This window comes from Acinonyx jubatus, chromosome A1 (genome assembly GCF_027475565.1).
Source record: "Acinonyx jubatus isolate Ajub_Pintada_27869175 chromosome A1, VMU_Ajub_asm_v1.0, whole genome shotgun sequence".
Taxonomy (NCBI): domain Eukaryota; kingdom Metazoa; phylum Chordata; class Mammalia; order Carnivora; family Felidae; genus Acinonyx; species Acinonyx jubatus.
Window position 1 is genome coordinate 208,433,955 of NC_069380.1, and position 13,607 is coordinate 208,447,561.

General features: G+C 41.1%; 1 protein-coding gene across 7 annotated transcripts in view; it reads left to right on the forward strand.

Moving 5' to 3' along the window:
* The window catches only part of PRLR (prolactin receptor), a 164,974-nt gene that overhangs the window by 66,778 nt on the left and 84,589 nt on the right, over positions 1 to 13,607 (forward strand). For 3 of the 7 annotated variants that reach the window (XM_053201575.1, XM_053201559.1, XM_053201579.1), the window contains exon 2: positions 6,204 to 6,391. The exons of the other annotated variants lie outside the window; for them this stretch is intronic. The gene's annotated coding sequence lies outside the window, so the exon portion shown is untranslated. The remainder of the gene's footprint in view (positions 1 to 6,203; positions 6,392 to 13,607) is intronic. 7 annotated transcript variants of the gene reach the window in all.

Below are 13,607 nucleotides of genomic sequence, written 5' to 3' on the forward strand. Positions count from 1 at the left end.
AAGACAAATACCATATGATTTCACTCATGTGTGGAATTTAAGAAACAAAACAAACAAACATAGAGATAAAGAGAGAGAGGCAAACCGAGAGACAGACTCTTAACTATAGAGAACAAATTGAGGGTTACCAGAGGGGAGGTGGGTGGAGGATGGGTTAAATAGGTGATGGGGATTAAGGAGTGCACTTGTGATGAGCATCAGGTGTTGTATGGAGGTGTTAAATCACTAAGTTGTGCACCTGAAACTAATATTACACTGTATGTTAGCCACCTGGAATTTAAATTAAAAATTTAAAAATAAATAAAACTTATTAAACTGAAATAAATATCAACTTATATTAAATATTAATATTAAAGTTAAATAAATAAACATATTAAATAAGTTTAATAAACTTATTAAAGACCCAAAAAAAGGTCTTAAGACAAATGTTAGAATTAAATGCCCAGAATTTGTCTTTATGCATGAGACTCACTGGTTAAGTGACAGCCATTTATTGTGACCATGTATAACGATCCACAGAAGAATATAATTAGGTGATAAATCCACAGCAGCTCAAGGTTTTGTTTTTTAAGTTTTTAACTGAAGTATAGTTGACACATCAGTTTATACATTTAAGTATAGTTGTTACATTAGTTTCAGGTGTATAACATAGTGATTGAACAAGTCTATACCTTATGCTGTGCTCACCATAAGTGTAGCTACCATCTGTCACCATACAATGATCTTACAATGCCATTGACTATATTCCCTATTCTGTGCCTTTCATCCTCATGAAGTAACTGAGAGCCTATATACCTCCCTCTGCCCTTCACCCATTTTGCTCATTCCCCACCCCTCTCCCATCTGGCAACCATCAGTTTGTATTCTGTATTTAGGGGTATATTTCTCCTTTTTTTGTTTGTTTGTTAATTTGTTGTTTTCTTTAGATTCCACATAAAAGTGAAATCATATTGTATTTGTCTTCCCCTGTGTGAATTATTTCACTGAGCATCATACCTTCTAGGTCCATCACCAGAGCTCAAGGTTTTTAAAGCCTTCAAAAACTGGCTTTAAAAAGTGTCACCTGGAAACCTTCAAGCTTCCCTTTCTCACAAGACTTTTAGAGTAGGACTAGGGTCACCAGTGTTTCAAGGCTCTCAAGGAAAAGACTATTTTGCTTGCAAAACTATCCTCTGTGAAGTCTGATTTTCCAACATGGATCTGCACTGCCAACTGTCCTGGCTGTGGCAGGTGTTCATCAGCTAAATCAAGAGGACTGTGGAAGCATTTATGCAGATAATCCCAAGTCAGCGCTCACCCCCTCCCTCAGAAAATGGAAAGAAGCTTTCCTGATGAAACAAGGAGTCTTTCCATTTAAAAAGAATTAATAGATCTTCTATGACTTATGCCACAAGCAGATATTCCCAGGACAAAGCATTTGGTGAGCTGGACACCATTCAGCTAGTTCCTTCAGTTTTCTACTGCACTTTGCTTCTGTAATTATGGCCACAGTTTTGAAAATAAAGTGGTGTTGATAGAGTTGAGACTTCAGGGATCAGAATGCCTCTGAAGAATAGTACCATATTCGTTTGTAGAATGATGATCCCACAGAGGTCACTTCCCTATCAGTAATCTGTGGTCATGCTGAAGGGACATCCAGACCATCTAGATTATCCCTTTGCAACAAGCATCAGGCCTCTGTGGGACCAAATAATTTCAGAGCTGTATTATACTACGAGACAAGAGCAGGATAGCAAGGCCCTATAAGAGTTAAATCACTTTCTAGGGTTACACAGGGAGCTAGACATGAAGCCAGGATGAGAATTCGTGGCTCTCTCATTGCATCATTATGTTCTCTGATGGCTTGCAAGGGAGAATATAATCCAAGCCTTGGAAGGTAGGTGGAGGTAAGCAAATTATTTTTGTAAGGGGCTGGATAGTAAATGATTTTGACTTCACAGGCCATATGATCTTTGTGGCAACTATCCAACTCCATTATTGTAGCCAAGTATATAATGAAATTTGTGTGGCTTTGTGTCAATAAAGGTTTATTAATGAACACTGAAATATGAATTTCATATTTATCAAATGTCACAAAATACTGTTTCATCTTGGATTTTTTTCAATTATTTAAAAATGTGAAAAACATTCTCAGCTCATGGTGGGCTGGTTTTGGCCTGGGGCAGGCATGTGCCTACTCCTATTGTAGAGTGACATATCTCAGCCCATGAGAGAACTGATTCTTTGTCTTGGGTCATACCCATCCCCTATGGCTCCATTCCATACCTCGGAGCTTCAGATCTCACTCATTTGTCCTCTGCAGAGGTGCTGTCACATTAGACTGTGAAGTTAGATCACTTACATTTCATCTCTGAATGCCTTATTTAATAAAAGTCATACTAGGTTACAGGACTTACTCAGAAAAGGACGTAGAGGAAGAATTCCTTCTGACAAACACAGACTTGACCACAAATGCCAGTTATATTGTCAGTGAGTGTTGGTGGTTTGGATCACACTTAATAACATCAGACAAAAGGGATTGTTGGGGCGCCTGGGTGGCGCAGTCGGTTAAGTGTCCAACTTCAGCCAGGTCACGATCTCGCGGTCTGTGAGTTCGAGCCCCGCATCAGGCTCTGGGCTGATGGCTCGGAGCCTGGAGCCTGTTTCCGATTCTGTGTCTCCCTCTCTCTCTCTGCCCCGCCCCCGTTCATGCTCTGTCTCTCTCTGTCCCCCCCAAAAAAAAATAAACAAAAGGGATTGTGAATGTTGCCTGTTAACATGGCTTTAGTGGAAAATACAGGAAATGCCCAAAACTCCTTGCTGACATCGCTGACTGCATGTTTACATTGAAAGGAAATATTTGGGTTTGTATGTAAATAACTGCCTCTAGAAATCTGCCATATTCCCTGGGTTGGTTGGAATTCTACTGTCCCATTCTTTAGACATGCCTGGTTTGTTTGCTCGCTTAACATAACAGCCAAATGTTTTCTTAAAATCCAAAGGCTTTCTCTGCTGCTGACACTGTTTGTTGGTATCAGAAGGATGGACAGCCCTCTAGGAACACTAGTTTTTTTCTGGATTGAGAACAAGCAGATGCAGGTCTGTGGTTTTTCAGACTTGGATGAGGGCCATAGGTCTAAATTAAGGGAATAATGCCTTTTGCTCAGTTTCCTTTCTTGACTGGAATGTCCTTACAGGAAAAGAGTGAGTCATGAAGGTTTTCTGGAAGCCAAGAGAAGGCTAAGACATGTCACATCAGTTAGTTGCTACAGTGGTGACTTTTGGCTGGAGCCACCACAAATGAAGGGCTCCAGGTGGGTCACTAGAGCTATAATCCAGACCCCTGCCTTGAGATATAAGGCCCTAAGGGCCACTAACTCTTACTGTTCTTGCACTTTTGTCACACATGACACTACCTCATGAGAATTACAGATACTGGTACAATGTTGCCTGTTGGGATGTTTATGGTCATCAAGACTTTTTGGTTGCAAGGAATGGAACCCAACTCAAACTGACTGTACAAATATAAACACATAAAAAAATAAGTACCATTCACTCAAAAGTCTGAAAAAAACTATGGGTTGATCTTTAGTCATAATTGCTTCCAGTATTTAAGGAGCAAATATCATCTCTCCTTTCCTTTTTTTTTTGTCTTTATCTCTGCGTTCATCTGTGTTGCCTTCATCTTCTGACAGACTTTCTCCATATGGATGGAAAGCTGGACGCTGGCATTTCCGGACTCCTAGGGTCCTTAAAACTCACAGGCTCAAAAGGAAAGAGCCTCTCTCCCAGCATCTATTTCTGTCTCTGTGAAAAAAACCTTACTTGTCCTTGCTTCAGTAATATGCTCACCCTTGGACTTAACAACAAGTATCAATGAATACTCTGGCTAGTGTAGGCCACACGTTCTCCTGTCTGGTCTTACCAGAATCATGTGGAGTGAGGAGGAGGAAGTTTTGATGAAAGAATGTGGGACAAACACAAAATGAAAAGCAATGCACTACACTAGTAAATTATTTGTTTGCATTTAGTAAAAATATGGTTTTCATAAGGAGTAAGCAAATCAGAAGCCACCTGGTGAATCTTTGTTCTTTCTCCATTCCCTGGTCTTCTTTGTTCTTTCACTGAGCTATGGGCTGAAGTAATACAAATGAAAAACACCCGATCTCGCTGTCAGTACTATCATGGTCTAGTTCAGGAGAGCAGCACATAAACGGCAACATGCAAGTTATTGCAGTAGGCTGTGATATTTGCTCAAGGTGCTGCTAATCCACTCACTGTGGGCCAAAGATGACAGGTATAAAAGAGTTCATCTTCCTCTGCTATTGTGAGGATTTAGATAGTGCACAGGCTCGGATGCCAATGCTATTATTACTGCCTTACAGAAGCCTGCCTTAATTCTGATGAAAGGATCATCATTTTCAGCACAACCCTCTGAATTCCCAGAGTGGAAAGCTAGCAAATATATGGCTTGCAGAGGGAGCCTCATACCATGGCCAGGACATAGCAAGAAAGTAATACATTTTTAATTAATGTTTAAGGGAAAATTAATCAGTAGATTCCTCAGCTGGGAAGGAGACATTAGAATACACACAAAAAAGTATTTTTCGAGGCATCTGGTGGCTCAGTCAGTTAAGTGTCCGACTTCAGCTCAGGTCATGATCTGGCGGTTCATGAGTTGAAGCCCTGCATCGGGCCCTGTGCTGACAGCTCACAGCCTGGAGCCTGATTCGGATTCTGTGTCTCCCTCTCTCTCTCTGCCACACCCCTCCCCACCAACCCCCCCCCCCTGCTCGCACTCTGTCTCTCTCAAAAATAAATAAAAGTAAAAAAATTTCTTTTAAGTATTTTTCAAGGTTCCCTTTAAAAATTGCTAAAACTTACCAAAAGCGATATTCAGATAGGAAGACAGATGACTTTTCAAGAAGAGATATTGTAATCTCTAGGGAAAAAGAGAATATAATCCTCGGGATTTCACTGCTTTGGTTCTTTCTTCACCTTCTTCAGGCTTTCCCATGGCTCTCAAAGATGAGGCTATGTGTGCTCAAAATCGAAGCCTGAGGGTTTTGGAATCCTTGACTCCCAGGAGTAAAATAAGATGTTTGGATGAATGGGGGCCCACAATCCTGTCCAATGTAGATATGCTGTGATCCTGTGCCCAATTTTCTGATCTATATTCTGAGCTTACATTGGATGTGGCATAAGCAACCCACTAAGAACCACCAAGCTCTGCTCTGTTAAGGCTTGAAGAGAAGTCCTCTCCCTGATGAGACAGCTCATCAACCAGGAAATGGTTAGTCAGACCAGCTATGATAGCATCTGCACCTCAGCCCCCCTGAAGTGTCCACAAAGTTCTCCCCAAATCCATGCCATGCATAGGAAGTCAAGAAGATACTGTATTGATAAAAATTTGCACTGCCAGTGAGAGTTCGGGCCCCATACTTGGGGAAGAAGTGCATATTTCAGATCCAAGATACTGCCCTCAGCCCAGCTACATGAAGTTCTATTTACAAAAGGGTAAAGGAATTGCTGTTCTCAATACTGAGGAAAGCTGAGTCCAATCTACCTTAGATATCATTTCTTTTATACCAAAAACTCAATCAATAGATCATTGTCCCTGGATAACTGTTGTATTTTTTTCCAAGTTAAGGTTGTCTGTAAACACGGTGAATGTGGTAACTACATTTTATTTTAGGTTTTCATTTCCAGTAAGAGCACATATCAGGCTTTCAATACATATTTGTAAAATGATGGATGGATGGATGGATGGATGGATGGATGGATGCTACGTATGGAACTCACTTAGGGAGGCAAAGTTTGAACAGGTGGTGCAGAAGATTTGTAGTGCTATATAGTTTAACAAGCAAATCTGGCATGGAAGAACTTGAGAGATTTGAAACAATAGGTCTCCTTTGAATCTAGAGAAGACTTATCATTTCCAAAGTCTAGTCCAACGGGCTGTGACTCAAAACAAAAGCTTTAAAGGACCGTTTGCAGGAGAATAACATACTGTATTGATGTATCCAGGGACAGGACCCTCAGGCAGAACATTTCTCAGACTATTACATAGAACATGATATTGGCTTTTAATTAGGAGCTAGATCAGAGATGTAATGAGACCTCCCAGGAGAAAGAGGATAATCACAAGACTTGAGGAAGCTATGGTGAAAATCAGTAAATTAGTGCCATATAGGCATCTAATTCTTCCATATCTTATCCCACAGTCCACATGGCACTCCCAAGAATGAAGCATTAATAGCATTAACTCAATGAAGACAGTTATGAATAAACCAAAGATTGGGCAACAGCTGCAAAATCCTGGTTTTCACCCAATTTTCTACTTCTGCTCCAAAGAGCAGGCTATTTTATGGACCAGTGATAATTGCCCCACCTCTACCCTGAATCACTGTGGGTAAGTAACCCATCTTGGACACACCTGATTAGTAGAAAATATTTATTCTCCTTCCAAATATTTTCAGTCCAAGCACCGTGTTTATATGAATTTCTCTAACTGGTCTACACCATCTCTACCTTTCCAAGCTAAACAAATTGAGTAAATAAATTCCAATTGCTAAAAGAGAAATTTTACCATACTCTAAGTTTTCTAGTCAACTCAGTGCTCTCTTGAGTTTAAAAAATCAGCCAACCAGGCAGATGCAATAGAAAGCCTTGCATCCTAAATCTTCTGGATCTAATGTTTGGAATTTGACTATCCAAAGACATTATGGTAGAGATAACAAGAACTTTGAAGTTGGAGAGATCTGTGGGCACATTCTGTATCTCCTACTTGGAAGTAGTGTGACCTCCATGAAGTTATTTCAACCCTCTGAGACTACACTGTAAAATGGAAAGAATAGTAGGATTTTTTTATAGCAGGCCCATAGGGTTAGTTAGATTTAAATGGCATAACACATGTAAAATGGTAGGTGCTCATTAGAGGATAGCCATCCACCACTCATCCATTCAACAAATGTTTATTGAGTATCTACCATGTGCTAAGGGCTATTCTTAGTGCTAGGAAAATAGCAATGAACAACACTGTCAATAGAACTTACATTCTCTATGTAGGAGATAAACTAAACAAATATATGTCAGATGGTGATAAGTACTAGAAGATAAATAAAAAGAAAGGAGGGGTATTATGGAATGTCCATGGGAAAAGAAGCAATTGCAAATAGAGCAATCATGGAAGGGTAGGCACACCTTTAGTATTTGCAGGGCTTGGGGGAAAAACACAGGTGAAGGAACACCTGTGATATGTCTAACATTTGATCAATAATGAAATCAATTATAGATTGTCATTCCACCTTGACCACATACCTTCGTTGCATCTTGCTCAAGATCTTGGTCAAATTTGGAGTGTTAAAACCCTCAGAGCTCTGCACTAGAATCTGAAGTATCCTGCCTCTAGCCAGTGTCCCTCCCCATTCCCACCTGTTCTCTTCTCACCTCAGCAAGATCCTCTACCATGAGGGCTCTCAAAAACATGTGTGTGGATGCTCCAGCCCACAAGTCCAAGTTACACACACACACACACACACACACACACACACACACACACACGCACACACACACCATTAATAGCTGCTTCTTCTCAGCTCTCCTCTCAGGCCTTGGAACATGCCTACCAGCAGCATGGTCTTGAAAGTGTGGTTGGGCTACTGGGGCAGGGAACTCTGGGTATTCAGAACGTTATGTAGGAGTGGGGAGAGGGAGGGAGCTCTCCATGGGCACCTCACTTTAGCCCTGCATATTCCTTGCCCCTCTGGGAAGGGATGAATGAGAGCAGTGCCCTCTAAAGTGAGAGATCCGGGACAGTTGCCCTTCCTGCCTGGGGTAAAGGAAAGAGCTGGTGAAGAATCCACTGTCATGGTAATTTTGAGCAATGACCCAAAGGCATTGAGAGAGTAATCCGTGGAGGATATTTGGGGAAAGAGTATCATGGACAGTAGAAGTGGCAAGTGCAAAGCCCTGAAGTAGGAACATGTGTGGTATGTTCCAGGAGCATTGAGGAGACCAGAGAAGCTGGAGTGGCTCAAGTGAGGGGATTGGTGATTTCAGAGAGATGTCTAGAGGTCAGATCCTGAAGAGTCTTGTAGGTTCTTATGATGACTTGGACTCTGATTTAAGCAAGATGGGAAGCCATTGGCAATTTGAATAGGAAGTGGTAGGATCTAAGTTATGCTTTAAAAGAATCATACTGGCTGGTGCTGGAAACGACTGCAAGGGGCAAGGAGAGAGGCAGGGAGACCAGCCAGCCGGCTAATGCAAGTATCCAGGCAAATGGCGATAGGTTAAACCAAGTGGTGTCCATGGGGGAAGTGAGAGGTTTCAGTTTTAAATCTCATTTAAAGGTAAAGTTAACTGGATTTGCCAGTGGGTTGCATGTGGAGTAGAAAGGGAGAAGAGTCAAGGATGATTCCAAGGCTTTTGAGTTTGAGCAACTGGAGATGAAGCCAAAAGTTTTATTTGCTTTGCTTTTTCGTAACATAGGAGTGAACATAATTATAAACTATATTACTGGTGGCAGCCAATACAAAGCCTCTGGATGATTTGAAGTACAACAAAAACCAAATGTAGTAATAAGAAGAGAGCTAAGCATGTATTGTCCTGCCTATATAAACAATGTGTAAATCTGCACAAGTATATTTTTTTTGTACACTAGTATTCACAGGTGGACAGAACTGTTTTCCAAATCACAAATCTCTTTGTTTGAACTTCGTTCTGTGCCTTTAATTAAAAAGGCAGTACCTAAAATTATTGTGGTAGAGAGGCATGAACGCTTGGTCCTGCCATCAGTCCTGGGTGCGGCCCTTCCTAGCTTTGGAATCTCTAGCAAGACCTTTAATTCTTTGAAGATTCAGTTCCCACATCTTAAAAATGTGGATGACGTTTGGGGCGCCTGGGTGGCTCAGTTGATTAAGCGTCTGATTTTTAATTTCGGCTCAGGTGATGATCTCACCGTTCGTGAGTTCGAGTGCCACAATGGGCTCTGTGCTGATGGTGCACAGCCTGCTTGGGATTCTCTGTCTTCCTCTCTCTCTGCCCCACCCCTGCTCATTCTCTCTCACTCTTCTCACTCTCTCTCTCAAAATAAATAAATAAACATTTTTTTTTAAATGTGGGTGACAGTTGCCAATTTCGTCAATTCTGAAACAGCATCCAGATCCCAGGTGTCATTAAATACTAATGGCATCCATTTAAGCCAAAGTTTAAACAAATATTTGGTCTTCCCCTTTTATAGTTTATATTCTTGTTTATTGTTCTTCCAGCAAGGAATATGAATAGTTAATAATGGGGTTTTTTTTAGCTGTGATTTATACGATCAAAGAAGTAAAGCCAGTTAGCTCAATTGGTCATATTCTGAAATCAGTGAGGTACTCTTTTTGTGTGTGTTCACAAATTAGCTTCCCTCTGTTTCTTGGCCACACACTTCACCTGGGCTTCACAAATGAGTAGAATTAATTACAATGTGAATCAGACAAAAGAGTGTAAATCCATCACTCCTGTTGAGATAACAGCTCAAAAAACAAGCATCCCTGCTGGTAGCAATATTTTCTTCATATTTGAACGATGCAACCTTGAATCACCTGTGATGATGACAAAGAATAAATAAATACATACGTGAATAAGTAAAATATAGGAAGGACAGCATGAGATTAACTAACTATAAAGTTTAAAATGTCTCAGGAAGGGGCTCCTGGGTGGCTTAGTCTATTAAGCATCTGACTCTTGATTTCAGTTCACGTCATGATCTCATGATTGTGAGATCAAGCCCCATGTCGGGCTCCACAGTGAGCATGGAGCCTGCTTAAGATTCTCTCTCTCTCTCTCTCTCTCTCTCTCTCTCTCTCTCTCTCTCTCTCCCCCCTTGGCCCCTCCCCTGCTCGCATGTGTACATGTATGTGCTCTCTCTCAAAAAACAAGTAATAATAATAGAGTAAATAAAAAATAAAAAAGTAAAATGTCTCAGGAAGTATTTAGGGAGTAAGTTGGTTGAGATAATATTTTCATAGCCTCCAAGAGTTTCTACACCTTAAATTGTTTGAGCTTCCAGGTTTAGCCCTCAGAATCTTTGCTCCCTCAAATGCAAACCAAGAAGTTGGACACTTTTACTTCAAAGAGGTCTTCCAGCTTAAGAAATCTGTAATTCTATGAATCTTCTTCCTGGAAACTGTTCCTTCCACTTGGCACAGTAAATATATTCACATATATTTTATTTAATCCTAAACTTCAGAATCCAGTTTGGTGAACTGTCATTACTTGAAGGTGTCAGCAAATCCTCTGGCATCTGAGAAAATTATTATCAAAACCAATTAAGGGACTTGTCAACCCCGTGTGATTGATTTTAAAATCTGTCAGCAGGGCTGTCTCTGGAGGCAAGGAACCTCATCCACAGGCTTTGCTGTGGGTAAATCAAGCTGGGATGACTCCTGGGATTTGGATACTGCTTCAGACTTAACCAAATGGGTGGTCATCATCTGCAGGTCCAGGGGACTACACAAGGACAAGGCAGCTGGCTTCCTGGAACCTTGCAGAAATAATAGTGTGTGTGTGTGTGTGTGTGTGTGTGTGTGTGTGTGTGTGTAATGGGGTAGAAGGATGGGGGGCAGCTGGCAGTGACATGAGGGAACAATGGGAAGGGGAAAGACAATCACAAAAACAGCACCCCACCCTGAGCAAGTGAAAGAATTTCTTAGAATGCAACACTGGCCATGCCTGTGAATAATTGGCTTGCAAAGCACTTCCTTCATTTGTTTCTTATATAAAAATGATCATTTCAGTGCTGATGATGAAAGCCCAGAAGGAAATTCTGGCTTACTGGTTAGTTTTGCGAATGGCTTTGGTGTAGAATAAAGCTTCATACATGGGGTTCTAAATCTCTGGCCCACAGACCTGAACAAGCAGATTTGAGACTGGTTGTTATGTAACTTTTGAGAGAGGAATTCTCTGATGAGTTGGCCTCAGGAGCAAAATGAAGGGCAAAACTAGGGGACAATCCAAAGCCTTTGCCTAAGTCTAAATCACAGTTCTCTCGGCAAATTACCAAGAGGCCAAGAACTACAAACACTAACACATATGGCTTTTGTTGGAGAGATTGCCAGCATTTATCTTTCTTATTAAAATATGATAATGACAACCACCCTTTATTAAGTGCTCATTAAATAGCAGGCATTTTATACACATGACTACCCATCCTCAAAATAATCCTTCATAATGGCTATTATTCTCCCCATTTTAAAGATAAAGAAACGGAGATATCGAACAGTTATTAGCTAGTGGCACCTGGGTGGCTCGGTTGGTTGAGCATCCAACTTTGGCTCAGGTCGTGATCTTGTGGTTCATAGGTTCAATCCCAGCATTGGGCTCTGTGCTGACAGCTCAGAGTCTGGAGCCTGCTCCAGATTCTCTCTGCCTGTCTCTCTCTCTCTCTCACTCTCTCTCTCAAAATAAATAAACATTAAAGAAAAAATTTTTTAGAGAAAAGTTATTAGCTCAAAGCCAAACAGTAAGTTAACAGAGGTGCTGTAATTTAATTCTGGGCCTTGCCAGTAGCAAGTTCTATGCCCTTTTCAATACCCTAGCTTGCCTCTGTCCAACTGTCTCATACTTGGCAAATGTCCCCATCACCCTAGTGTGTGGGTCCTTATACATATCTGTCCATTCTGTCCGTCTCAGTGTTGTGAGTGAGATATGAATGACAGGACATCATTATATGCTTCATTGTCTTCAGTGTATAGCTGCTTCCTTGTTCTGGATCGGTTTTCTCCTTTGTTGGAATATTTATTTTGCCTTCTCTGCAAACTAAAAATATAAATTTTATGTTTTTTCTGGGATACATCTCTCCCCACACATTATGAATAGTGAAAATTGGCTTCAAATGTTTAATTAAGCTGTGAAATAGACCTTACTCAGACAGTACTTGCATTAGTGTGGATTCATGGTGTCTGCCCCTGGAGCTGGAGAACCTTCAGATTAAGCTAATCAGTACTATTGTTGTGTGCAGTATTGACAATTTTATTCCATGCTTTTCCATTCCTGGCATCTGTGCTTGTAAATATAATGTGATGTGAACTCCTAAGTTGTTCTAGTGGTTTTGTTAAAATTTTCTGTGCTAATAATTTGAAGGGGAGGAGCAACATTCACTGAGAAGTGTCCCAACCTACATGGCAATATCAGAAGCTTGCATCTAACATAGTGTAATGGCTCGGGGCGCTTGGGTGGCTCAGTTGGTTAAGCGTCCGACTTCAGCTCAGATCATGATCTCACAGTTCGTGATTTCGTGCCAACAGCTCAGAGCCTGGAGCCTGCTTTGGATTCTGTGTCTCCTTCTCTCTCTGCCCCTCCCATGCTCATATTCTGTCTCTCTCTCTCTCTCTTAGAAATAAATAAACATTAAAAAAAATTAACATACTAATAGCTTAGGTGCTAACTAGTTCTGAAATATCAGTCATTCCAAAATTTGAGTTTCCCAGTTTTCTCCATAGCATTTTATCATGTGTAAATATTTTCCAATATACCATTTGTTTTCTTGAGGTACAGAAAGATACAGTTATCTGCAGAATAAATATCGCCTGGATGAAACAATAAAAATTACTGTGCACCAGTAAATTAAGTTTATTAAGCCTTGCATAAATGAATGAGGTACCAGGAATGTGGTTTATTGTTAAGGAGAATAGATCACACAGATTAAGGCTGTATAACTTCCTCATTATGGTGGTATCATACAGGGCCCTACTACCAAAAACTGAAAATGTTATCTTTTATTTTGTCACTTACATTTCTTGGCTTTCAAAAAAAACACCTTTGTATTAAAATGGGCTAAATTATGGTGTGGCAACAAACAAATTCCATCAGTATGTTGTAGTTACCAGTTGCTCTATGACAAACTGTCCTAACTTAGTGCTGTAAAATAACAATATATTACTGTGCTCGCAAATTCTATGGGTCAGGAAATCTGACACGACATAGTGGTGATGTCTTGGCTTTGCTGCATAATAGGTGGGGTGTTAGTTGCGGAGCACTCAAATGGCTTGGGGGCCGAAATCATCTGGAAGTTTCTTCGCTCACATATTTGGTGCCTGGCTAGGATAACTCAGACTAGCTGGGACTCTTCACAAGAGCACCTATGCGTGAACTCTCTGTGGGCCTTGGGCTCTGTGATGGCTGGATTCTGAGAGGGAGCATGCAGACAGCAAGTGTTCCAAGAGAGTTAGTACTGCAGGAGCAACTTTCTGGCCTTTTGGGGGCCAGTCTCAGTAGTCATGAAGTATCACTTCCCTCACTCAGATGAAAGAGGAGGAGAAATAGAGTCTACTTTCTGATGGGAGAAGGGCAAATTCACACTGAAGACGAGCATGTTGGATGGGTGATGCTGTGGGCCCTCTTGATCATCTTTGGAATCTGCCATCTGCCATGCGTTGGCTTACAACAACCAGGACCTATGTCTTGTTCAAAGTCTGCTGTGGCTCCAGGCAGTTCTCCAGAGTGGATTGTTGGCTTAGCAATCCTGGCTGCTGCTTCCATCCCACAGCTCCTCCATATCACTCATGATTCCACAACCATTGCCGCAGGGGAAGAGCGGCATGGACGATCACACACCAGTTTTCAGATACACCACCTAGAAG